The sequence below is a fragment of the Alosa pseudoharengus genome, unplaced genomic scaffold (assembly GCF_046254945.1).
Source record: "Alosa pseudoharengus isolate Yale_2024_CS ecotype anadromous, Long Island Sound unplaced genomic scaffold, YU_APseudo_1.1 YU_APseudo_1.1_scf_7, whole genome shotgun sequence".
In the NCBI taxonomy this organism is placed as follows: domain Eukaryota; kingdom Metazoa; phylum Chordata; class Actinopteri; order Clupeiformes; family Clupeidae; genus Alosa; species Alosa pseudoharengus.
Genome location: NW_027468859.1, coordinates 23,592,670 through 23,616,878, shown reverse-complemented (window position 1 = coordinate 23,616,878; position 24,209 = coordinate 23,592,670). Strand labels below are relative to the sequence as shown.

Sequence of the window (24,209 nt, the reverse complement as noted above, 5' to 3'; positions counted from 1 at the left end):
TTAGAAATTCTGTTGTCAGTTGCAAATGCATGTAAAGAGCCCTCTGTTGGTAGTTTCATGTATTTCATGTTAGATCCAGTAAGATTTGAAGACCAGTAGCCTCCTACTCAAACTCTTTGAAATGAATAGGACTTCTTAGCTTCTAGTATGCAGACTTGTTACATCTACTCACACATACAGATGCCTAAACACACACACAGATATTCACAAGTACGTGCACACACACATATGCACAAGAACATGCACACATACATGCACTCACACACAAACACCTCTGCATGAAGTAAGCCCGGATCGACCATTGAGAGGCCATATAAGGCGCCTATACCCATTCACAGTTACACAGCCTGAATGTCTGATCAAACCATATCAAAATTTAGCCTATACTCCTTCACAAAAATTTGACTGAGACAGCTTGTCCACTTGTCCAGCGTAATTGATGTAGCCTCCCTAAAACCATTAGGCCAGCTGTATCTGTTCAACTGTTAATGAAATTAAAGAGTAGGCCCAGAGCCCTATAGGCCTAGACTATTTAGGTGTTCAGCTGCATCGTCAATTACAGCCTGATCAGAGGCTTGGTCGCTGGTCTCATTTCAATTAGTGTTAATTGAGTAGGCCTATATATAGGGTACTGAAAGAGTTGTGAGAGCAAGGCTAGTACAGCTCCCTGGTTGTAGGCTACCACTTTTATAGATATGAGGCTTAAACCAAACCAGGGTGTTTTATTTTTGTGTCTCTTATGGCTTTACATTGGCCAAACATGTGGTATAAGCCTTGAAATAGTGCAAAAAGACGAGACACATCATGAGGAAAGGTCTGAGAATATTCAAACTGGGACAATTACTTTCGGCACAGGGAACATTTCACTGGGTCGAAATCTGGAATATGAGAGACGATATGTTGGAGAAAACACTACAGACGATGGCGCCGTTAACGTTCAAGCCGACGATCCAGGCCTGGTGGGTGGACAAAGCAGCACTGATGACTTTAGGTCCTGGTATCGTATGCGACCAAAGTTATTATGTACTAATGACCTCATGAAGTTCTCTGCACAAGGCCCTGGATGTTCTTCACTCCAGTTAGACAGCGGTAAGAAAAGTATTGGATAACTTGTTTTTGTTTTACAGTGTACACAATAACTCGCTGTCGACATTAGTAGCCTAATTCAGCCGATTCCTTGCAGCCCTTTCACTTGCAGTGTTTGCATCAATAGCTTGAGACCAGACATTCTTTTCTTTTTTTCTATTCAACAGGTGGCACACCTCTCTCACTACGCCAGCTACGTCGAGAGTGTGGCTACTCTGTGAAAAGGACTGCGGTGGGCCTCGTGCTTCTCGCCATTTTTGATGGTTGTGATGTTATAAAACAGGTAGGCTATGGTTTTCCTGTCACATCAGAGGATTTTTTTTAATTCATTTTCGTCAGAGTAGGAGTAACATTAGCCCATAGAGATGCCATCAATCACTACAAAACAAAACTCCATATTTTCACACCTTATTAATGCCTTACTTCTGACATTACATTTCATCGTGAATCAACAACAAAACCAAGAGAATGCAAAGTTGCAATGCAAAGTTTAAATAAAATAAAGAAATGTCTCAGCCACTTGAACGTGACAAATTTGTGAAAGCAGGCCTGTTAAAATAATCCTTAGTTTGCTTGTTTATGATATCTATTTTAACAGAAGGTATTGTTGAATAAAGTTTCCATTGCTATAGCAGGAAGTTTTAGCATTGTCTACATTGAGCAAGCTCATTTAAGTCTCTTGATGTGTCCTGTTTTAGTATGGGTCTGTTATCCTCTTCAGGCTTTTCTGTTGGCGTACATTTCATGAATTGATTTCAGTAGCTTGAATTTACAGTTAAGCTTTCCTGGGTGACGTCCAATCAACTCACCAGAGGAATGGAGGCTAATCGTGAACATAGTAACAATTACATACAATTTGAATACCATTTGGTCCCTTGCAAACCGATATGTGAGCATAGGAGTGGCCATACTGGTTGTATATGTAAGGCGGTTCAAGAGCCTTACATATACAACCGGTATGGCCACTCCTATGTGAAGTGTTCCTGTAGTCGGGCGAAAGGACCCCCAAGCAATTATGTAGCATTTAAATTCATGTGGGACATGTTTCAGTTTTCAGCTAGTTGTATGACTGCATTATTTTATATCTTCCTCCAGGGCAATAGCCACTTGCTGCGGATGTTGTGGCACGGCAATCCAGTAACCCTCTCCTGCCCTGCATCAAGCTCAGACCAAGCCTCTCTAGTTGTATCCACTACTCCAGCTCCAACTACCAAGGCACCTTCTACAGCTGCTGAGCTTCCTCCACAGAATCAACCGTGGATGAATCCCCTCTTTGGAGGCTACTACCCTGGAATGCCTGTCAAGATTCCCCCTCAAACTACTGTTGCACCAACTACAGAAGCACCTACCACAGCGGCAGAGCTTCCTCCACAGAATCCGTGGATGCATCCCCTCTTTGGAGGCTACTACCCTGGAATGCCTGTCAAGATTCCCCCTCAAACTACTGTTGCACCTACCACAGCTGCTGAGCTTCCTCCACAGAATCAACAGTGGATGCATCCCCTTTTTGGAGGCTACTACCCTGGAATGCCTGTGAAGAATCCCCCTCAAACTACTGTTGCACCTACCACAGCTGCTGAGCTTCAGCCACAGAATCAACAGTGGATGCATCCCCTTTTTGGAGGCTACTACCCTGGAATGCCTGTGAAGATTCCCCCTCAAACTACTGTTGCACCTACCACAGCGGCTGAGCTTCCTCCACAGAATCAACCGTGGATGAATCCCCTCTTTGGAGGCTACTACCCTGGAATGCCTGTGAAGATTCCCCCACAAACTACTGTTGCACCTACCACAGCTGCAGAGCTTCCTCCACAGAATCAACAGTGGATGCATCCCCTTTTTGGAGGCTACTACCCTGGAATGCCTGTGAAGATTCCCCCTCAAACCACTGTTGCACCTACCACAGCGGCTGAGCTTCCTCCACAGAATCCGTGGATGAATCCCCTCTTTGGAGGCTACTACCCTGGAATGCCTGTGAAGATTCCCCGTCAAACTACTGTTGCACCTACCACAGCGGCTGAGCTTCCTCCACAGAATCCGTGGATGGATCCCCTCTTTGGAGGCTACTACCCTGGAATGCCTGTGAAGATTCCCCCTCAAACTACTGTTGCACCTACCACAGCGGCTGAGCTTCCTCCACAGAATCCGTGGATGGATCCCCTCTTTGGAGGCTACTACCCTGGAATGCCTGTGAAGAGTCCCTCTCAAATTACTGTTGCACCAACTACAGAAGCACCTACCACAGCTGCTGAGCTTCCTCCACAGAATCAACAGTGGATGCATCCCCTTTTTGGAGGCTACTACCCTGGAATGCCTGTGAAGAGTCCCTCTCAAATTACTGTTGCACCAACTACAGAAGCACCTACCACAGCTCCTGAGCTTCCTCCACAGAAACAGTGGATGCACCCTCCGTCTAGAGGCCACTACCTCGTCAAAAATCAATGAACCACTTATTACAGGTACCGTCAGTACCATTTTCAACTGCACCCCAAAACAGTAGATGCCCTACTCCAAACCTTTTATTTTCCAACTCCTCAGTCTCTTTATTCCAATGTGTGTCATTTATTGCGTGTATTAAAAAGTGTATTTGAAATTCAAGTTGTCAGATCATTTATTCAAGCTGCTTGTCATGAGTGGTTTTGCTGAAGATTTGTCTTGATTTAGCCAGAACTGGAAGTTTAAAATTCTACTGCCAAATGACTTGAAGTATAGCCGTAATTTGATTGGTTGGTGCCGTCCGTCGATTGGCTTGATTGGCCGGTGCTGTCTGTCGGTGCAGCAACAGCTGAACTTCTCAATGCGAGCGACGGGAGAAACGCGATGCAACGGACCCACAATTCAGTTTGGCAACGGATGACGTAAGCCCATGTAAAGTGAAGGGGATGAGTCTCCAGCACTGCAACGCATGTTGCGTGTAGAGGCCGTAAGGGTTTTGGGAGTTTGTACTCATCCTTCAAATTCTGTTTAGCTTAATTTCTCTTCAGAGTAAAAAAAAACCAAGATGGTTCTGTACTGATGACAAATCTGCAACGCCTAAGCAAGTAAACAAAATATTTTTGTCTTGAGTGTTAGGTTAGCAATTTCTGATTTTACCAAATCTTGCTTTACATAAATTATTTGACAATTATTTAGGAAACAAGTCAATTCATCAAACTTTATATGGATTAATGCAAGGCCAGAAAATGATGACTAGCATCGCCTATATGCAGGCAAATGGCTTTGGTAGGATTTTTGTGTTCTGGAAATTGTCACGTTTTGCTGGGAAAGGCTAGTCTGGGAATACCTTTCAGCAAATTTGGGATTTGCTCTGCAGGTCAATCTGGCCAGGATGCCATTGAAGCCCATTTCCAATGTCTCAAACACGGGCATGCAAATGGGTGGTTGACATGACATGGCCTTTTTTTGGTCCAATGTGTCAAAAGAGTTTTTGATATTTTTTTATAATTTACCTATGGTGATATTGTTCAGAAAATGCTGTTTTATATGAACATACAGAGCATTCATGGGATTAATCTTCCGTTTTTTTCACAATTTTCAGCCAAACCAGAAAAAGCTCATATGGCGTGACTGTCCCAGTCACATTTCACAAATTTAGATTTTGAATAAAAACAAGAAAATGAATTCATTTTCTGTTCATTCAATCATATATTGATAACCCAGATGCCTACTTGTGAGTCTGCTTGACTAAAAGTTCAGGCATAATATTGTGAAGCCACTCTTAACTAAAACACTTTGTCCCAGAAATGGATATCATATGGTGTGACGCCATTTTACTTTTTTTAAACGGGCAATTGTTTGGAGACCTTCGGGGAGTAGGGGTCCTCCTTCTTTCAGGAGGAAGAACAACACCTCAAAAGGACACTGAAAGTTACAAGGTGAGTTTTCTCCATGTTTTCAAAAAAATCAAGTATATCCGGCACTCCTGCTTCAGTTCCCCATTTTGCATTGTCTTTTGGTGTGATGCATTTTACGCAAAAATGCCCAAATAAAATTACTTTTCAGTCAATATTACCTTTAAAACTATATTGTCATATTGCAGTTAGCATGTTTTTAGGATGTTAGCATAAAAGCACATTGCTTAATGTCATGCTAAGTACATGAAACCTCATATGGTGTGACCCCATATCATATAGTGTGACCGGGTTTTCTCGTCACACCATATGATTTATTTGTCACACTGTATGATAGAAACTGCATTTTCCTGCATAAATAATGTTTTTTCATACATATGTTGAACTCATAATTAAGTGTAATATATATTTTGACATATTTAACATTTATTATTTAAGATGTGCAACTATTGCATGTATTGCGAATCACACACACATAAAACACAGAAATCACCCCCACACACACTCACTCACTCACTCACTCTACAGCCTTGGATACAAAAGATACATATTTGACATTCTAAATATCAGTAGTAGTCTGAGAAAATAAATTCTGGTGTTAAAGAAAACAGTAATATTAATGTTGTCTTTAGCACTATAAGTAATTGCAACAATTTAATCTGATTATAATGCAGGAAAACTTTTTAAATTATCTGAATAAATTGTTGAATTTGTCTTTTAACAGATATAAAGAGAATAAACTCAAAGGGGAACTACAAACATTCAGATTGAAGCCCACCATTGAGAAGAGAGAAACTCAGGGAACCCAAGAGCTATACAATATTTGGTGGCATTCTGTTTTGCATAGTTGTGATTTCTGAAAGTGAACCTTTACATGATCTACCTGTCTTAAACTGTCTTTTGTTGCTTGTGAAATACATATAATACACATTTTTGTATTAACAGATTGTTTCGTGGTGTTATTTATCATATGGCGTGACACCATATCATTTGGTGTGACATCAAGAAATTATGAAAATAAAAAGGCTTTTGGGTTCTAAATCATACAAATCTCAATGGAACAGATAGAAAATAGGGTCAGCAAAAGTCACAATCATTTTCTTTCTTTTATATCAAGGTATGTTAAAATGAATATGACGTTTATTGAAAGATTGAGGACATATGCCTTACTCTGTGTATTGCTGAAGAAATATACTGTAAAATGTAATACATTTGCACAAGGAAATGCTAGATCTTGATGAAGTAATGATAGAAGATTATAATACATTGCCCACATTAAAAACAAAATACCCCATTATAATTTTACAAACAATAACTTTCATGTCACACCATATGACAATTTTAGTCACTACCACAACTAATTAGTGAATAAATATGAATTTCAACACAAAATCTAAAAGACCATACATATTTTTGGGAATGGAAGGGTCAGTACAACAGGACTAAGTGATTTCCATGCCTAATATCTGAATTTGTTTTCAAAAACTTTTTTTCGGCCTAAAAAGTCAACCACCCAAATACAGTCACTAATCCGGCATGGCCGTGTATTTCATTGGAATGGAGTAAACGACTGCATTTGTCTACAAGATTGCTACACGTTTGAAACGATTTGCTAAGAGTTTAATGTACCAAGTTTAATTTCTCTGCTAGTTACGCCCCTGCTGGATATTGTAAGTCAATGAACCTTTTCCAGGCTAACTCCCAATTGTAAGGTCTGGGTGTTCCTAAAATGCAAACAATGGTTAAGAAAACTGGTGTTAATGGAATTTGGCAACATGTTCATAAGCAAATACAGTTTTCATCTAAATTATTTTCTTTGCAAACACCGCGCTGTCCCGTTTGTTCACAGACCCGATTTGTTCACAGAATGGTCGCACTCCAAAAATCTTTCTTTCTTGCTTTTATTCCATTTAGCAACAGGGGTCAACGAACAAACGTTTCGGCCTGATGGCCTTTGTCAGTGTGTGTTGGAATAAAAGCAAGAAGGAAACATCTAAATAATTCTGAAAGATTATCTGTGGTCTATCAGTCTAGGATCTCACAGTACCAGAGGTATTAAAATAGTGAGGCGTGTCACTGTTAATGATACTGTAAGTTTTTCCTGTCTAATATTTGTGTCTTTTTGAAAGTATGTGAAACAAGGGAGAACCGGGGAATAAATAATTTCAGATCAAAATAAAAATCAATGATTCCGTGTCATCCTTGAGGTTATATGCCCACCAAGTTTTGTGATGTCTGGTCTTTCGGTGTACCGGAAATCGTTGACACACAAAATGACTAAAAAAATAAAATGAATAAATCCTGAAGAAAAAAACTCTGACTAAAAAAACCTATATGTAAATAAATAATAAACAAATTGACCTAGTTTAAATTAAAATGTACACGGAAGTAGGAGACTTTTTGAGTGTCTTAAGTCAGTTTGGGGGTTAAGGGATACTCCAGAGAGTTTAGGCATACTCCCCACAGAATGCAATAAGGCTGCTGGATGTCCTTGGGCCTTAAGTAGGAATGGGTGAAGTGTACCAACAACTATCGCTGATCACCAATCCCTCACTACCTCTGTGGTATTATCGGTTGGATGTCAGTGGTTCTGAGTTCACATTATCAATATATTTGTTAAACAGATCCATGTGCTTAATGTAGTTGCATGGGGAGAGGTCTGACAAAATACTTAAAATAGCTCACTCTGCCTTCGTGTGCTGGGCCCTTGATAAAGAACAGGCAGCTGCAAGCCTCACCACAATGTGAAATATAGCCACACTGTAAAACATCACATATGTAATTAGCCATACCTGAACATGTACTGTAGGTTTACCAGTGTTCTCTGAAATACACCATGAAGACATGGATAGTGCTGACTTTGCACTATAATGCTATTTGTTTTACAGGATAAATCAGATACAACCAAATGCGCCTGTGTTTTTGTGTCATGCCCCTCTGTGTTACTCTATGGCAAAAAGTGGCATTGTTCTTTATCTAGTATAGTTAGCCTACTTTTTAGAAATTCTGTTGTCAGTTGCAAATGGATGTAAAGAGCCCTCTGTTGGTGGTTTCATGTATTTCATGTTAGATCCAGTAAGATTTGAAGACCAGTAGCCTCCTACTCAAACTCTTTGAAATGAATAGGACTTCTTAGCTTCTAGTATGCAGACTTGTTACATCTACTCACACATACAGATGCCTAAACACACACACAGATATTCACACAGACACACATACTGGTACACAAGTACGTGCACACACACATATGCACCTAGTATGCAGACTTGTTACATCTACTCACACATACAGATGCCTAAACACACACACAGATATTCACACAGACACACATACTGGTACACAAGTACGTGCACACACACATATGCACAAGAACATGCACACATACATGCACTCACACACAAACACCTCTGCATGAAGTAAGCCCGGATCGACCATTGAGAGGCCATATAAGGCGCCTATACCCATTCACAGTTACACAGCCTGAATGTCTGATCAAACCATATCAAAATTTAGCCTATACTCCTTCACAAAAATTTTACTGAGACAGCTTGTCCACTTGTCCAGCGTAATTGATGTAGCCTTCCTAAAACCATTAGGCCAGCTGTATCTGTTCAACTGTTAATGAAATTAAAGAGTAGGCCCAGAGCCCTATAGGCCTAGACTATTTAGGTGTTCAGCTGCATCGTCAATTACAGCCTGATCAGAGGCTTGGTCGCTGGTCTCATTTCAATTAGTGTTAATTGAGTAGGCCTATATATAGGGTACTGAAAGAGTTGTGAGAGCAAGGCTAGTACAGCTCCCTGGTTGTAGGCTACCACTTTTATAGATATGAGGCTTAAACCAAACCAGGGTGTTTTATTTTTGTGTCTCTTATGGCTTTACATTGGCCAAACATGTGGTATAAGCCTTGAAATAGTGCAAAAAGACGAGACACATCATGAGGAAAGGTCTGAGAATATTCAAACTGGGACAATTACTTTCGGCACAGGGAACATTTCACTGGGTCGAAATCTGGAATATGAGAGACGATATGTTGGAGAAAACACTACAGACGATGGCGCCGTTAACGTTCAAGCCGACGATCCAGGCCTGGTGGGTGGACAAAGCAGCACTGATGACTTTAGGTCCTGGTATCGTATGCGACCAAAGTTATTATGTACTAATGACCTCATGAAGTTCTCTGCACAAGGCCCTGGATGTTCTTCACTCCAGTTAGACAGCGGTAAGAAAAGTATTGGATAACTTGTTTTTGTTTTACAGTGTACACAATAACTCGCTGTCGACATTAGTAGCCTAATTCAGCCGATTCCTTGCAGCCCTTTCACTTGCAGTGTTTGCATCAATAGCTTGAGACCAGACATTCTTTTCTTTTTTTCTATTCAACAGGTGGCACACCTCTCTCACTACGCCAGCTACGTCGAGAGTGTGGCTACTCTGTGAAAAGGACTGCGGTGGGCCTCGTGCTTCTCGCCATTTTTGATGGTTGTGATGTTATAAAACAGGTAGGCTATGGTTTTCCTGTCACATCAGAGGATTTTTTTTAATTCATTTTCGTCAGAGTAGGAGTAACATTAGCCCATAGAGATGCCATCAATCACTACAAAACAAAACTCCATATTTTCACACCTTATTAATGCCTTACTTCTGACATTACATTTCATCGTGAATCAACAACAAAACCAAGAGAATGCAAAGTTGCAATGCAAAGTTTAAATAAAATAAAGAAATGTCTCAGCCACTTGAACGTGACAAATTTGTGAAAGCAGGCCTGTTAAAATAATCCTTAGTTTGCTTGTTTATGATATCTATTTTAACAGAAGGTATTGTTGAATAAAGTTTCCATTGCTATAGCAGGAAGTTTTAGCATTGTCTACATTGAGCAAGCTCATTTAAGTCTCTTGATGTGTCCTGTTTTAGTATGGGTCTGTTATCCTCTTCAGGCTTTTCTGTTGGCGTACATTTCATGAATTGATTTCAGTAGCTTGAATTTACAGTTAAGCTTTCCTGGGTGACGTCCAATCAACTCACCAGAGGAATGGAGGCTAATCGTGAACATAGTAACAATTACATACAATTTGAATACCATTTGGTCCCTTGCAAACCGATATGTGAGCATAGGAGTGGCCATACTGGTTGTATATGTAAGGCGGTTCAAGAGCCTTACATATACAACCGGTATGGCCACTCCTATGTGAAGTGTTCCTGTAGTCGGGCGAAAGGACCCCCAAGCAATTATGTAGCATTTAAATTCATGTGGGACATGTTTCAGTTTTCAGCTAGTTGTATGACTGCATTATTTTATATCTTCCTCCAGGGCAATAGCCACTTGCTGCGGATGTTGTGGCACGGCAATCCAGTAACCCTCTCCTGCCCTGCATCAAGCTCAGACCAAGCCTCTCTAGTTGTATCCACTACTCCAGCTCCAACTACCAAGGCACCTTCTACAGCTGCTGAGCTTCCTCCACAGAATCAACCGTGGATGAATCCCCTCTTTGGAGGCTACTACCCTGGAATGCCTGTCAAGATTCCCCCTCAAACTACTGTTGCACCAACTACAGAAGCACCTACCACAGCGGCAGAGCTTCCTCCACAGAATCCGTGGATGCATCCCCTCTTTGGAGGCTACTACCCTGGAATGCCTGTCAAGATTCCCCCTCAAACTACTGTTGCACCTACCACAGCTGCTGAGCTTCCTCCACAGAATCAACAGTGGATGCATCCCCTTTTTGGAGGCTACTACCCTGGAATGCCTGTGAAGAATCCCCCTCAAACTACTGTTGCACCTACCACAGCTGCTGAGCTTCAGCCACAGAATCAACAGTGGATGCATCCCCTTTTTGGAGGCTACTACCCTGGAATGCCTGTGAAGATTCCCCCTCAAACTACTGTTGCACCTACCACAGCGGCTGAGCTTCCTCCACAGAATCAACCGTGGATGAATCCCCTCTTTGGAGGCTACTACCCTGGAATGCCTGTGAAGATTCCCCCACAAACTACTGTTGCACCTACCACAGCTGCAGAGCTTCCTCCACAGAATCAACAGTGGATGCATCCCCTTTTTGGAGGCTACTACCCTGGAATGCCTGTGAAGATTCCCCCTCAAACCACTGTTGCACCTACCACAGCGGCTGAGCTTCCTCCACAGAATCCGTGGATGAATCCCCTCTTTGGAGGCTACTACCCTGGAATGCCTGTGAAGATTCCCCGTCAAACTACTGTTGCACCTACCACAGCGGCTGAGCTTCCTCCACAGAATCCGTGGATGGATCCCCTCTTTGGAGGCTACTACCCTGGAATGCCTGTGAAGATTCCCCCTCAAACTACTGTTGCACCTACCACAGCGGCTGAGCTTCCTCCACAGAATCAACAGTGGATGCATCCCCATTTTGGAGGCTACTACCCTGGAATGCCTGTGAAGATTCCCCCTCAAACTACTGTTGCACCTACCACAGCGGCTGAGCTTCCTCCACAGAATCCGTGGATGGATCCCCTCTTTGGAGGCTACTACCCTGGAATGCCTGTGAAGATTCCCCCTCAAACTACTGTTGCACCTACCACAGCGGCTGAGCTTCCTCCACAGAATCAACAGTGGATGCATCCCCTTTTTGGAGGCTACTACCCTGGAATGCCTGTGAAGATTCCCCCTCAAACTACTGTTGCACCTACCACAGCGGCTGAGCTTCCTCCACAGAATCAACAGTGGATGCATCCCCATTTTGGAGGCTACTACCCTGGAATGCCTGTGAAGATTCCCCCTCAAACTACTGTTGCACCTACCACAGCGGCTGAGCTTCCTCCACAGAATCAACCGTGGATGAATCCCCTCTTTGGAGGCTACTACCCTGGAATGCCTGTGAAGAGTCCCTCTCAAATTACTGTTGCACCAACTACAGAAGCACCTACCACAGCTGCTGAGCTTCCTCCACAGAATCAACAGTGGATGCATCCCCATTTTGGAGGCTACTACCCTGGAATGCCTGTGAAGAGTCCCTCTCAAATTACTGTTGCACCAACTACAGAAGCACCTACCACAGCTCCTGAGCTTCCTCCACAGAAACAGTGGATGCACCCTCTGTCTAGAGGCCACTACCTCGTCAAAAATCAATGAACCACTTATTACAGGTACCGTCAGTACCATTTTCAACTGCACCCCAAAACAGTAGATGCCCTACTCCAAACCTTTTATTTTCCAACTCCTCAGTCTCTTTATTCCAATGTGTGTCATTTATTGCGTGTATTAAAAAGTGTATTTGAAATTCAAGTTGTCAGATCATTTATTCAAGCTGCTTGTCATGAGTGGTTTTGCTGAAGATTTGTCTTGATTTAGCCAGAACTGGAAGTTTAAAATTCTACTGCCAAATGACTTGAAGTATAGCCGTAATTTGATTGGTTGGTGCCGTCCGTCGATTGGCTTGATTGGCCGGTGCTGTCTGTCGGTGCAGCAACAGCTGAACTTCTCAATGCGAGCGACGGGAGAAACGCGATGCAACGGACCCACAATTCAGTTTGGCAACGGATGACGTAAGCCCATGTAAAGTGAAGGGGATGAGTCTCCAGCACTGCAACGCATGTTGCGTGTAGAGGCCGTAAGGGTTTTGGGAGTTTGTACTCATCCTTCAAATTCTGTTTAGCTTAATTTCTCTTCAGAGTAAAAAAAAACCAAGATGGTTCTGTACTGATGACAAATCTGCAACGCCTAAGCAAGTAAACAAAATATTTTTGTCTTGAGTGTTAGGTTAGCAATTTCTGATTTTACCAAATCTTGCTTTACATAAATTATTTGACAATTATTTAGGAAACAAGTCAATTCATCAAACTTTATATGGATTAATGCAAGGCCAGAAAATGATGACTAGCATCACCTATATGCAGGCAAATGGCTTTGGTAGGATTTTTGTGTTCTGGAAATTGTCACGTTTTGCTGGGAAAGGCTAGTCTGGGAATACCTTTAAGCAAATTTGGGATTTGCTCTGCAGGTCAATCTGGCCAGGATGCCATTGAAGCCCATTTCCAATGTCTCAAACACGGGCATGCAAATGGGTGGTTGACATGACATGGCCTTTTTTTGGTCCAATGTGTCAAAAGAGTTTTTGATATTTTTTTATAATTTACCTATGGTGATATTGTTCAGAAAATGCTGTTTTATATGAACATACAGAGCATTCATGGGATTAATCTTCCGTTTTTTTCACAATTTTCAGCCAAACCAGAAAAAGCTCATATGGCGTGACTGTCCCAGTCACATTTCACAAATTTAGATTTTGAATAAAAACAAGAAAATGAATTCATTTTCTGTTCATTCAATCATATATTGATAACCCAGATGCCTACTTGTGAGTCTGCTTGACTAAAAGTTCAGGCATAATATTGTGAAGCCACTCTTAACTAAAACACTTTGTCCCAGAAATGGATATCATATGGTGTGACGCCATTTTACTTTTTTTAAACGGGCAATTGTTTGGAGACCTTCGGGGAGTAGGGGTCCTCCTTCTTTCAGGAGGAAGAACAACACCTCAAAAGGACACTGAAAGTTACAAGGTGAGTTTTCTCCATGTTTTCAAAAAAATCAAGTATATCCGGCACTCCTGCTTCAGTTCCCCATTTTGCATTGTCTTTTGGTGTGATGCATTTTACGCAAAAATGCCCAAATAAAATTACTTTTCAGTCAATATTACCTTTAAAACTATATTGTCATATTGCAGTTAGCATGTTTTTAGGATGTTAGCATAAAAGCACATTGCTTAATGTCATGCTAAGTACATGAAACCTCATATGGTGTGACCCCATATCATATAGTGTGACCGGGTTTTCTCGTCACACCATATGATTTATTTGTCACACTGTATGATAGAAACTGCATTTTCCTGCATAAATAATGTTTTTTCATACATATGTTGAACTCATAATTAAGTGTAATATATATTTTGACATATTTAACATTTATTATTTAAGATGTGCAACTATTGCATGTATTGCGAATCACACACACATAAAACACAGAAATCACCCCCACACACACTCACTCACTCACTCACTCTACAGCCTTGGATACAAAAGATACATATTTGACATTCTAAATATCAATAGTAGTCTGAGAAAATAAATTCTGGTGTTAAAGAAAACAGTAATATTAATGTTGTCTTTAGCACTATAAGTAATTGCAACAATTTAATCTGATTATAATGCAGGAAAACTTTTTAAATTATCTGAATAAATTGTTGAATTTGTCTTTTAACAGATATAAAGAGAATAAACTCAAAGGGGAACTACAAACATTCAGATTGAAGCCCACCATTGAGAAGAGAGAAACTCAGGGAACCCAAGAGCTATACAATATTTGGTGGCATTCTGTTTTGCATAGTTGTGATTTCTGAAAGTGAACCTTTACATGATCTACCTGTCTTAAACTGTCTTTTGTTGCTTGTGAAATACATATAATACACATTTTTGTATTAACAGATTGTTTCGTGGTGTTATTTATCATATGGCGTGACACCATATCATTTGGTGTGACATCAAGAAATTATGAAAATAAAAAGGCTTTTGGGTTCTAAATCATACAAATCTCAATGGAACAGATAGAAAATAGGGTCAGCAAAAGTCACAATCATTTTCTTTCTTTTATATCAAGGTATGTTAAAATGAATATGACGTTTATTGAAAGATTGAGGACATATGCCTTACTCTGTGTATTGCTGAAGAAATATACTGTAAAATGTAATACATTTGCACAAGGAAATGCTAGATCTTGATGAAGTAATGATAGAAGATTATAATACATTGCCCACATTAAAAACAAAATACCCCATTATAATTTTACAAACAATAACTTTCATGTCACACCATATGACAATTTTAGTCACTACCACAACTAATTAGTGAATAAATATGAATTTCAACACAAAATCTAAAAGACCATACATATTTTTGGGAATGGAAGGGTCAGTACAACAGGACTAAGTGATTTCCATGCCTAATATCTGAATTTGTTTTCAAAAACTTTTTTTCGGCCTAAAAAGTCAACCACCCAAATACAGTCACTAATCCGGCATGGCCGTGTATTTCATTGGAATGGAGTAAACGACTGCATTTGTCTACAAGATTGCTACACGTTTGAAACGATTTGCTAAGAGTTTAATGTACCAAGTTTAATTTCTCTGCTAGTTACGCCCCTGCTGGATATTGTAAGTCAATGAACCTTTTCCAGGCTAACTCCCAATTGTAAGGTCTGGGTGTTCCTAAAATGCAAACAATGGTTAAGAAAACTGGTGTTAATGGAATTTGGCAACATGTTCATAAGCAAATACAGTTTTCATCTAAATTATTTTCTTTGCAAACACCGCGCTGTCCCGTTTGTTCACAGACCCGATTTGTTCACAGAATGGTCGCACTCCAAAAATCTTTCTTTCTTGCTTTTATTCCATTTAGCAACAGGGGTCAACGAACAAACGTTTCGGCCTGATGGCCTTTGTCAGTGTGTGTTGGAATAAAAGCAAGAAGGAAACATCTAAATAATTCTGAAAGATTATCTGTGGTCTATCAGTCTAGGATCTCACAGTACCAGAGGTATTAAAATAGTGAGGCGTGTCACTGTTAATGATACTGTAAGTTTTTCCTGTCTAATATTTGTGTCTTTTTGAAAGTATGTGAAACAAGGGAGAACCGGGGAATAAATAATTTCAGATCAAAATAAAAATCAATGATTCCGTGTCATCCTTGAGGTTATATGCCCACCAAGTTTTGTGATGTCTGGTCTTTCGGTGTACCGGAAATCGTTGACACACAAAATGACTAAAAAAATAAAATGAATAAATCCTGAAGAAAAAAACTCTGACTAAACCTATATGTAAATAAATAATAAACAAATTGACCTAGTTTAAATTAAAATGTACACGGAAGTAGGAGACTTTTTGAGTGTCTTAAGTCAGTTTGGGGGTTAAGGGATACTCCAGAGAGTTTAAGCATACTCCCCACAGAATGCAATAAGGCTGCTGGATGTCCTTGGGCCTTAAGTAGGAATGGGTGAAGTGTACCAACAACTATCGCTGATCACCAATCCCTCACTACCTCTGTGGTATTATCGGTTGGATGTCAGTGGTTCTGAGTTCACATTATCAATATATTTGTTAAACAGATCCATGTGCTTAATGTAGTTGCATGGGGAGAGGTCTGACAAAATACTTAAAATAGCTCACTCTGCCTTCGTGTGCTGGGCCCTTGATAAAGAACAGGCAGCTGCAAGCCTCACCACAATGTGAAATATAGCCACACTGTAAAACATCACATATGTAATTAGCCATACCTGAACATGTACTGTAGGTTTACCAGTGTTCTCTGAAATACACCATGAAGACATGGATAGTGCTGACTTTGCACTATAATGCTATTTGTTTTACAGGATAAATCAGATACAACCAAATGCGCCTGTGTTTTTGTGTCATGCCCCTCTGTGTTACTCTATGGCAAAAAGTGGCATTGTTCTTTATCTAGTATAGTTAGCCTACTTTTTAGAAATTCTGTTGTCAGTTGCAAATGGATGTAAAGAGCCCTCTGTTGGTGGTTTCATGTATTTCATGTTAGATCCAGTAAGATTTGAAGACCAGTAGCCTCCTACTCAAACTCTTTGAAATGAATAGGACTTCTTAGCTTCTAGTATGCAGACTTGTTACATCTACTCACACATACAGATGCCTAAACACACACACAGATATTCACACAGACACACATACTGGTACACAAGTACGTGCACACACACATATGCACAAGAACATGCACACATACATGCACTCACACACAAACACCTCTGCATGAAGTAAGCCCGGATCGACCATTGAGAGGCCATATAAGGCGCCTATACCCATTCACAGTTACACAGCCTGAATGTCTGATCAAACCATATCAAAATTTAGCCTATACTCCTTCACAAAAATTTTACTGAGACAGCTTGTCCACTTGTCCAGCGTAATTGATGTAGCCTTCCTAAAACCATTAGGCCAGCTGTATCTGTTCAACTGTTAATGAAATTAAAGAGTAGGCCCAGAGCCCTATAGGCCTAGACTATTTAGGTGTTCAGCTGCATCGTCAATTACAGCCTGATCAGAGGCTTGGTCGCTGGTCTCATTTCAATTAGTGTTAATTGAGTAGGCCTATATATAGGGTACTGAAAGAGTTGTGAGAGCAAGGCTAGTACAGCTCCCTGGTTGTAGGCTACCACTTTTATAGATATGAGGCTTAAACCAAACCAGGGTGTTTTATTTTTGTGTCTCTTATGGCTTTACATTGGCCAAACATGTGGTATAAGCCTTGAAATAGTGCAAAAAGACGAGACACATCATGAGGAAAGGTCTGAGAATATTCAAACTGGGACAATTACTTTCGGCACAGGGAACATTTCACTGGGTCGAAATCTGGAATATGAGAGACGATATGTTGGAGAAAACACTACAGACGATGGCGCCGTTAACGTTCAAGCCGACGATCCAGGCCTGGTGGGTGGACAAAGCAGCACTGATGACTTTAGGTCCTGGTATCGTATGCGACCAAAGTTATTATGTACTAATGACCTCATGAAGTTCTCTGCACAAGGCCCTGGATGTTCTTCACTCCAGTTAGACAGCGGTAAGAAAAGTATTGGATAACTTGTTTTTGTTTTACAGTGTACACAATAACTCGCTGTCGACATTAGTAGCCTAATTCAGCCGATTCCTTGCAGCCCTTTCACTTGCAGTGTTTGCATCAATAGCTTGAGACCAGACATTCTTTTCTTTTTTTCTATTCAACAGGTGGCACACCTCTCTCACTACGCCAGCTACGTCGAGAGTGTGGCTACTCTGTGAAAAGGACTGCGGTGGGCCTCGTGCTTCTCGCCATTTTTGATGGTTGTGATGTTATAAAACAGGTAGGCTATGGTTTTCCTGTCACATCAGAGGATTTTTTTTAATTCATTTTCGTCAGAGTAGGAGTAACATTAGCCCATAGAGATGCCATCAATCACTACAAAACAAAACTCCATATTTTCACACCTTATTAATGCCTTACTTCTGACATTACATTTCATCGTGAATCAACAACAAAACCAAGAGAATGCAAAGTTGCAATGCAAAGTTTAAATAAAATAAAGAAATGTCTCAGCCACTTGAACGTGACAAATTTGTGAAAGCAGGCCTGTTAAAATAATCCTTAGTTTGCTTGTTTATGATATCTATTTTAACAGAAGGTATTGTTGAATAAAGTTTCCATTGCTATAGCAGGAAGTTTTAGCATTGTCTACATTGAGCAAGCTCATTTAAGTCTCTTGATGTGTCCTGTTTTAGTATGGGTCTGTTATCCTCTTCAGGCTTTTCTGTTGGCGTACATTTCATGAATTGATTTCAGTAGCTTGAATTTACAGTTAAGCTTTCCTGGGTGACGTCCAATCAACTCACCAGAGGAATGGAGGCTAATCGTGAACATAGTAACAATTACATACAATTTGAATACCATTTGGTCCCTTGCAAACCGATATGTGAGCATAGGAGTGGCCATACTGGTTGTATATGTAAGGCGGTTCAAGAGCCTTACATATACAACCGGTATGGCCACTCCTATGTGAAGTGTTCCTGTAGTCGGGCGAAAGGACCCCCAAGCAATTATGTAGCATTTAAATTCATGTGGGACATGTTTCAGTTTTCAGCTAGTTGTATGACTGCATTATTTTATATCTTCCTCCAGGGCAATAGCCACTTGCTGCGGATGTTGTGGCACGGCAATCCAGTAACCCTCTCCTGCCCTGCATCAAGCTCAGACCAAGCCTCTCTAGTTGTATCCACTACTCCAGCTCCAACTACCAAGGCACCTTCTACAGCTGCTGAGCTTCCTCCACAGAATCAACCGTGGATGAATCCCCTCTTTGGAGGCTACTACCCTGGAATGCCTGTCAAGATTCCCCCTCAAACTACTGTTGCACCAACTACAGAAGCACCTACCACAGCGGCAGAGCTTCCTCCACAGAATCCGTGGATGCATCCCCTCTTTGGAGGCTACTACCCTGGAATGCCTGTCAAGATTCCCCCTCAAACTACTGTTGCACCTACCACAGCTGCTGAGCTTCCTCCACAGAATCAACAGTGGATGCATCCCCTTTTTGGAGGCTACTACCCTGGAATGCCTGTGAAGAATCCCCCTCAAACTACTGTTGCACCTACCACAGCTGCTGAGCTTCAGCCACAGAATCAACAGTGGATGCATCCCCTTTTTGGAGGCTACTACCCTGGAATGCCTGTGAAGATTCCCCCTCAAACTACTGTTGCACCTACCACAGCGGCTGAGCTTCCTCCACAGAATCAACCGTGGATGAATCCCCTCTTTGGAGGCTACTACCCTGGAATGCCTGTGAAGATTCCCCCACAAACTACTGTTGCACCTACCACAGCTGCAGAGCTTCCTCCACAGAATCAACAGTGGATGCATCCCCTTTTTGGAGGCTACTACCCTGGAATGCCTGTGAAGATTCCCCCTCAAACCACTGTTGCACCTACCACAGCGGCTGAGCTTCCTCCACAGAATCCGTGGATGAATCCCCTCTTTGGAGGCTACTACCCTGGAATGCCTGTGAAGATTCCCCGTCAAACTACTGTTGCACCTACCACAGCGGCTGAGCTTCCTCCACAGAATCCGTGGATGGATCCCCTCTTTGGAGGCTACTACCCTGGAATGCCTGTGAAGATTCCCCCTCAAACTACTGTTGCACCTACCACAGCGGCTGAGCTTCCTCCACAGAATCAACAGTGGATGCATCCCCATTTTGGAGGCTACTACCCTGGAATGCCTGTGAAGATTCCCCCTCAAACTACTGTTGCACCTACCACAGCGGCTGAGCTTCCTCCACAGAATCAACAGTGGATGCATCCCCATTTTGGAGGCTACTACCCTGGAATGCCTGTGAAGATTCCCCCTCAAACTACTGTTGCACCTACCACAGCGGCTGAGCTTCCTCCACAGAATCAACCGTGGATGAATCCCCTCTTTGGAGGCTACTACCCTGGAATGCCTGTGAAGAGTCCCTCTCAAATTACTGTTGCACCAACTACAGAAGCACCTACCACAGCTGCTGAGCTTCCTCCACAGAATCAACAGTGGATGCATCCCCATTTTGGAGGCTACTACCCTGGAATGCCTGTGAAGAGTCCCTCTCAAATTACTGTTGCACCAACTACAGAAGCACCTACCACAGCTCCTGAGCTTCCTCCACAGAAACAGTGGATGCACCCTCTGTCTAGAGGCCACTACCTCGTCAAAAATCAATGAACCACTTATTACAGGTACCGTCAGTACCATTTTCAACTGCACCCCAAAACAGTAGATGCCCTACTCCAAACCTTTTATTTTCCAACTCCTCAGTCTCTTTATTCCAATGTGTGTCATTTATTGCGTGTATTAAAAAGTGTATTTGAAATTCAAGTTGTCAGATCATTTATTCAAGCTGCTTGTCATGAGTGGTTTTGCTGAAGATTTGTCTTGATTTAGCCAGAACTGGAAGTTTAAAATTCTACTGCCAAATGACTTGAAGTATAGCCGTAATTTGATTGGTTGGTGCCGTCCGTCGATTGGCTTGATTGGCCGGTGCTGTCTGTCGGTGCAGCAACAGCTGAACTTCTCAATGCGAGCGACGGGAGAAACGCGATGCAACGGACCCACAATTCAGTTTGGCAACGGATGACGTAAGCCCATGTAAAGTGAAGGGGATGAGTCTCCAGCACTGCAACGCATGTTGCGTGTAGAGGCCGTAAGGGTTTTGGGAGTTTGTACTCATCCTTCAAATTCTGTTTAGCTTAATTTCTCTTCAGAGTAAAAAAAAACCAAGATGGTTCTGTACTGATGACAAATCTGCAACGCCTAAGCAAGTAAACAAAATATTTTTGTCTTGAGTGTTAGGTTAGCAATTTCTGATTTTACCAAATCTTGCTTTACATAAATTATTTGACAATTATTTAGGAAACAAGTCAATTCATCAAACTTTATATGGATTAATGCAAGGCCAGAAAATGATGACTAGCATCACCTATATGCAGGCAAATGGCTTTGGTAGGATTTTTGTGTTCTGGAAATTGTCACGTTTTGCTGGGAAAGGCTAGTCTGGGAATACCTTTAAGCAAATTTGGGATTTGCTCTGCAGGTCAATCTGGCCAGGATGCCATTGAAGCCCATTTCCAATGTCTCAAACACGGGCATGCAAATGGGTGGTTGACATGACATGGCCTTTTTTTGGTCCAATGTGTCAAAAGAGTTTTTGATATTTTTTTATAATTTACCTATGGTGATATTGTTCAGAAAATGCTGTTTTATATGAACATACAGAGCATTCATGGGATTAATCTTCCGTTTTTTTCACAATTTTCAGCCAAACCAGAAAAAGCTCATATGGCGTGACTGTCCCAGTCACATTTCACAAATTTAGATTTTGAATAAAAACAAGAAAATGAATTCATTTTCTGTTCATTCAATCATATATTGATAACCCAGATGCCTACTTGTGAGTCTGCTTGACTAAAAGTTCAGGCATAATATTGTGAAGCCACTCTTAACTAAAACACTTTGTCCCAGAAATGGATATCATATGGTGTGACGCCATTTTACTTTTTTTAAACGGGCAATTGTTTGGAGACCTTCGGGGAGTAGGGGTCCTCCTTCTTTCAGGAGGAAGAACAACACCTCAAAAGGACACTGAAAGTTACAAGGTGAGTTTTCTCCATGTTTTCAAAAAAATCAAGTATATCCGGCACTCCTGCTTCAGTTCCCCATTTTGCATTGTCTTTTGGTGTGATGCATTTTACGCAAAAATGCCCAAATAAAATTACTTTTCAGTCAATATTACCTTTAAAACTATATTGTCATATTGCAGTTAGCATGTTTTTAGGATGTTAGCATAAAAGCACATTGCTTAATGTCATGCTAAGTACATGAAACCTCATATGGTGTGACCCCATATCATATAGTGTGACCGGGTTTTCTCGTCACACCATATGATTTATTTGTCACACTGTATGATAGAAACTGCATTTTCCTGCATAAATAATGTTTTTTCATACATATGTTGAACTCATAATTAAGTGTAATATATATTTTGACATATTTAACATTTATTATTTAAGATGTGCAACTATTGCATGTATTGCGAATCACACACACATAAAACACAGAAATCACCCCCACACACACTCACTCACTCACTCACTCTACAGCCTTGGATACAAAAGATACATATTTGACATTCTAAATATCAATAGTAGTCTGAGAAAATAAATTCTGGTGTTAAAGAAAACAGTAATATTAATGTTGTCTTTAGCACTATAAGTAATTGCAACAATTTAATCTGATTATAATGCAGGAAAACTTTTTAAATTATCTGAATAAATTGTTGAATTTGTCTTTTAACAGATATAAAGAGAATAAACTCAAAGGGGAACTACAAACATTCAGATTGAAGCCCACCATTGAGAAGAGAGAAACTCAGGGAACCCAAGAGCTATACAATATTTGGTGGCATTCTGTTTTGCATAGTTGTGATTTCTGAAAGTGAACCTTTACATGATCTACCTGTCTTAAACTGTCTTTTGTTGCTTGTGAAATACATATAATACACATTTTTGTATTAACAGATTGTTTCGTGGTGTTATTTATCATATGGCGTGACACCATATCATTTGGTGTGACATCAAGAAATTATGAAAATAAAAAGGCTTTTGGGTTCTAAATCATACAAATCTCAATGGAACAGATAGAAAATAGGGTCAGCAAAAGTCACAATCATTTTCTTTCTTTTATATCAAGGTATGTTAAAATGAATATGACGTTTATTGAAAGATTGAGGACATATGCCTTACTCTGTGTATTGCTGAAGAAATATACTGTAAAATGTAATACATTTGCACAAGGAAATGCTAGATCTTGATGAAGTAATGATAGAAGATTATAATACATTGCCCACATTAAAAACAAAATACCCCATTATAATTTTACAAACAATAACTTTCATGTCACACCATATGACAATTTTAGTCACTACCACAACTAATTAGTGAATAAATATGAATTTCAACACAAAATCTAAAAGACCATACATATTTTTGGGAATGGAAGGGTCAGTACAACAGGACTAAGTGATTTCCATGCCTAATATCTGAATTTGTTTTCAAAAACTTTTTTTCGGCCTAAAAAGTCAACCACCCAAATACAGTCACTAATCCGGCATGGCCGTGTATTTCATTGGAATGGAGTAAACGACTGCATTTGTCTACAAGATTGCTACACGTTTGAAACGATTTGCTAAGAGTTTAATGTACCAAGTTTAATTTCTCTGCTAGTTACGCCCCTGCTGGATATTGTAAGTCAATGAACCTTTTCCAGGCTAACTCCCAATTGTAAGGTCTGGGTGTTCCTAAAATGCAAACAATGGTTAAGAAAACTGGTGTTAATGGAATTTGGCAACATGTTCATAAGCAAATACAGTTTTCATCTAAATTATTTTCTTTGCAAACACCGCGCTGTCCCGTTTGTTCACAGACCCGATTTGTTCACAGAATGGTCGCACTCCAAAAATCTTTCTTTCTTGCTTTTATTCCATTTAGCAACAGGGGTCAACGAACAAACGTTTCGGCCTGATGGCCTTTGTCAGTGTGTGTTGGAATAAAAGCAAGAAGGAAACATCTAAATAATTCTGAAAGATTATCTGTGGTCTATCAGTCTAGGATCTCACAGTACCAGAGGTATTAAAATAGTGAGGCGTGTCACTGTTAATGATACTGTAAGTTTTTCCTGTCTAATATTTGTGTCTTTTTGAAAGTATGTGAAACAAGGGAGAACCGGGGAATAAATAATTTCAGATCAAAATAAAAATCAATGATTCCGTGTCATCCTTGAGGTTATATGCCCACCAAGTTTTGTGATGTCTGGTCTTTCGGTGTACCGGAAATCGTTGACACACAAAATGACTAAAAAAATAAAATGAATAAATCCTGAAGAAAAAAACTCTGACTAAACCTATATGTAAATAAATAATAAACAAATTGACCTAGTTTAAATTAAAATGTACACGGAAGTAGGAGACTTTTTGAGTGTCTTAAGTCAGTTTGGGGGTTAAGGGATACTCCAGAGAGTTTAAGCATACTCCCCACAGAATGCAATAAGGCTGCTGGATGTCCTTGGGCCTTAAGTAGGAATGGGTGAAGTGTACCAACAACTATCGCTGATCACCAATCCCTCACTACCTCTGTGGTATTATCGGTTGGATGTCAG

At 40.6% G+C, this 24,209-nt stretch overlaps 3 long non-coding RNA genes across 3 annotated transcripts; all 3 read left to right on the top strand.

Moving 5' to 3' along the window:
- The first annotated feature begins 1,036 nt into the window (after positions 1–1,036).
- On the top strand, positions 1,037–2,254 carry LOC143110428 (uncharacterized). Its single transcript, XR_012984156.1, has 3 exons — positions 1,037–1,089; positions 1,254–1,369; positions 2,182–2,254. It is a non-coding gene; the product is annotated as an uncharacterized LOC143110428 (long non-coding RNA).
- A 6,852-nt stretch (positions 2,255–9,106) lies between these two features.
- LOC143110427 (uncharacterized) lies at positions 9,107–10,324 on the top strand. The gene is made up of 3 exons (XR_012984155.1): positions 9,107–9,159; positions 9,324–9,439; positions 10,252–10,324. It is a non-coding gene; the product is annotated as an uncharacterized LOC143110427 (long non-coding RNA).
- Positions 10,325–17,502: 7,178 nt separating this feature from the next.
- Positions 17,503–18,720, top strand: LOC143110426 (uncharacterized). The gene is made up of 3 exons (XR_012984154.1): positions 17,503–17,555; positions 17,720–17,835; positions 18,648–18,720. It is a non-coding gene; the product is annotated as an uncharacterized LOC143110426 (long non-coding RNA).
- The last annotated feature ends 5,489 nt before the right edge of the window (positions 18,721–24,209 follow it).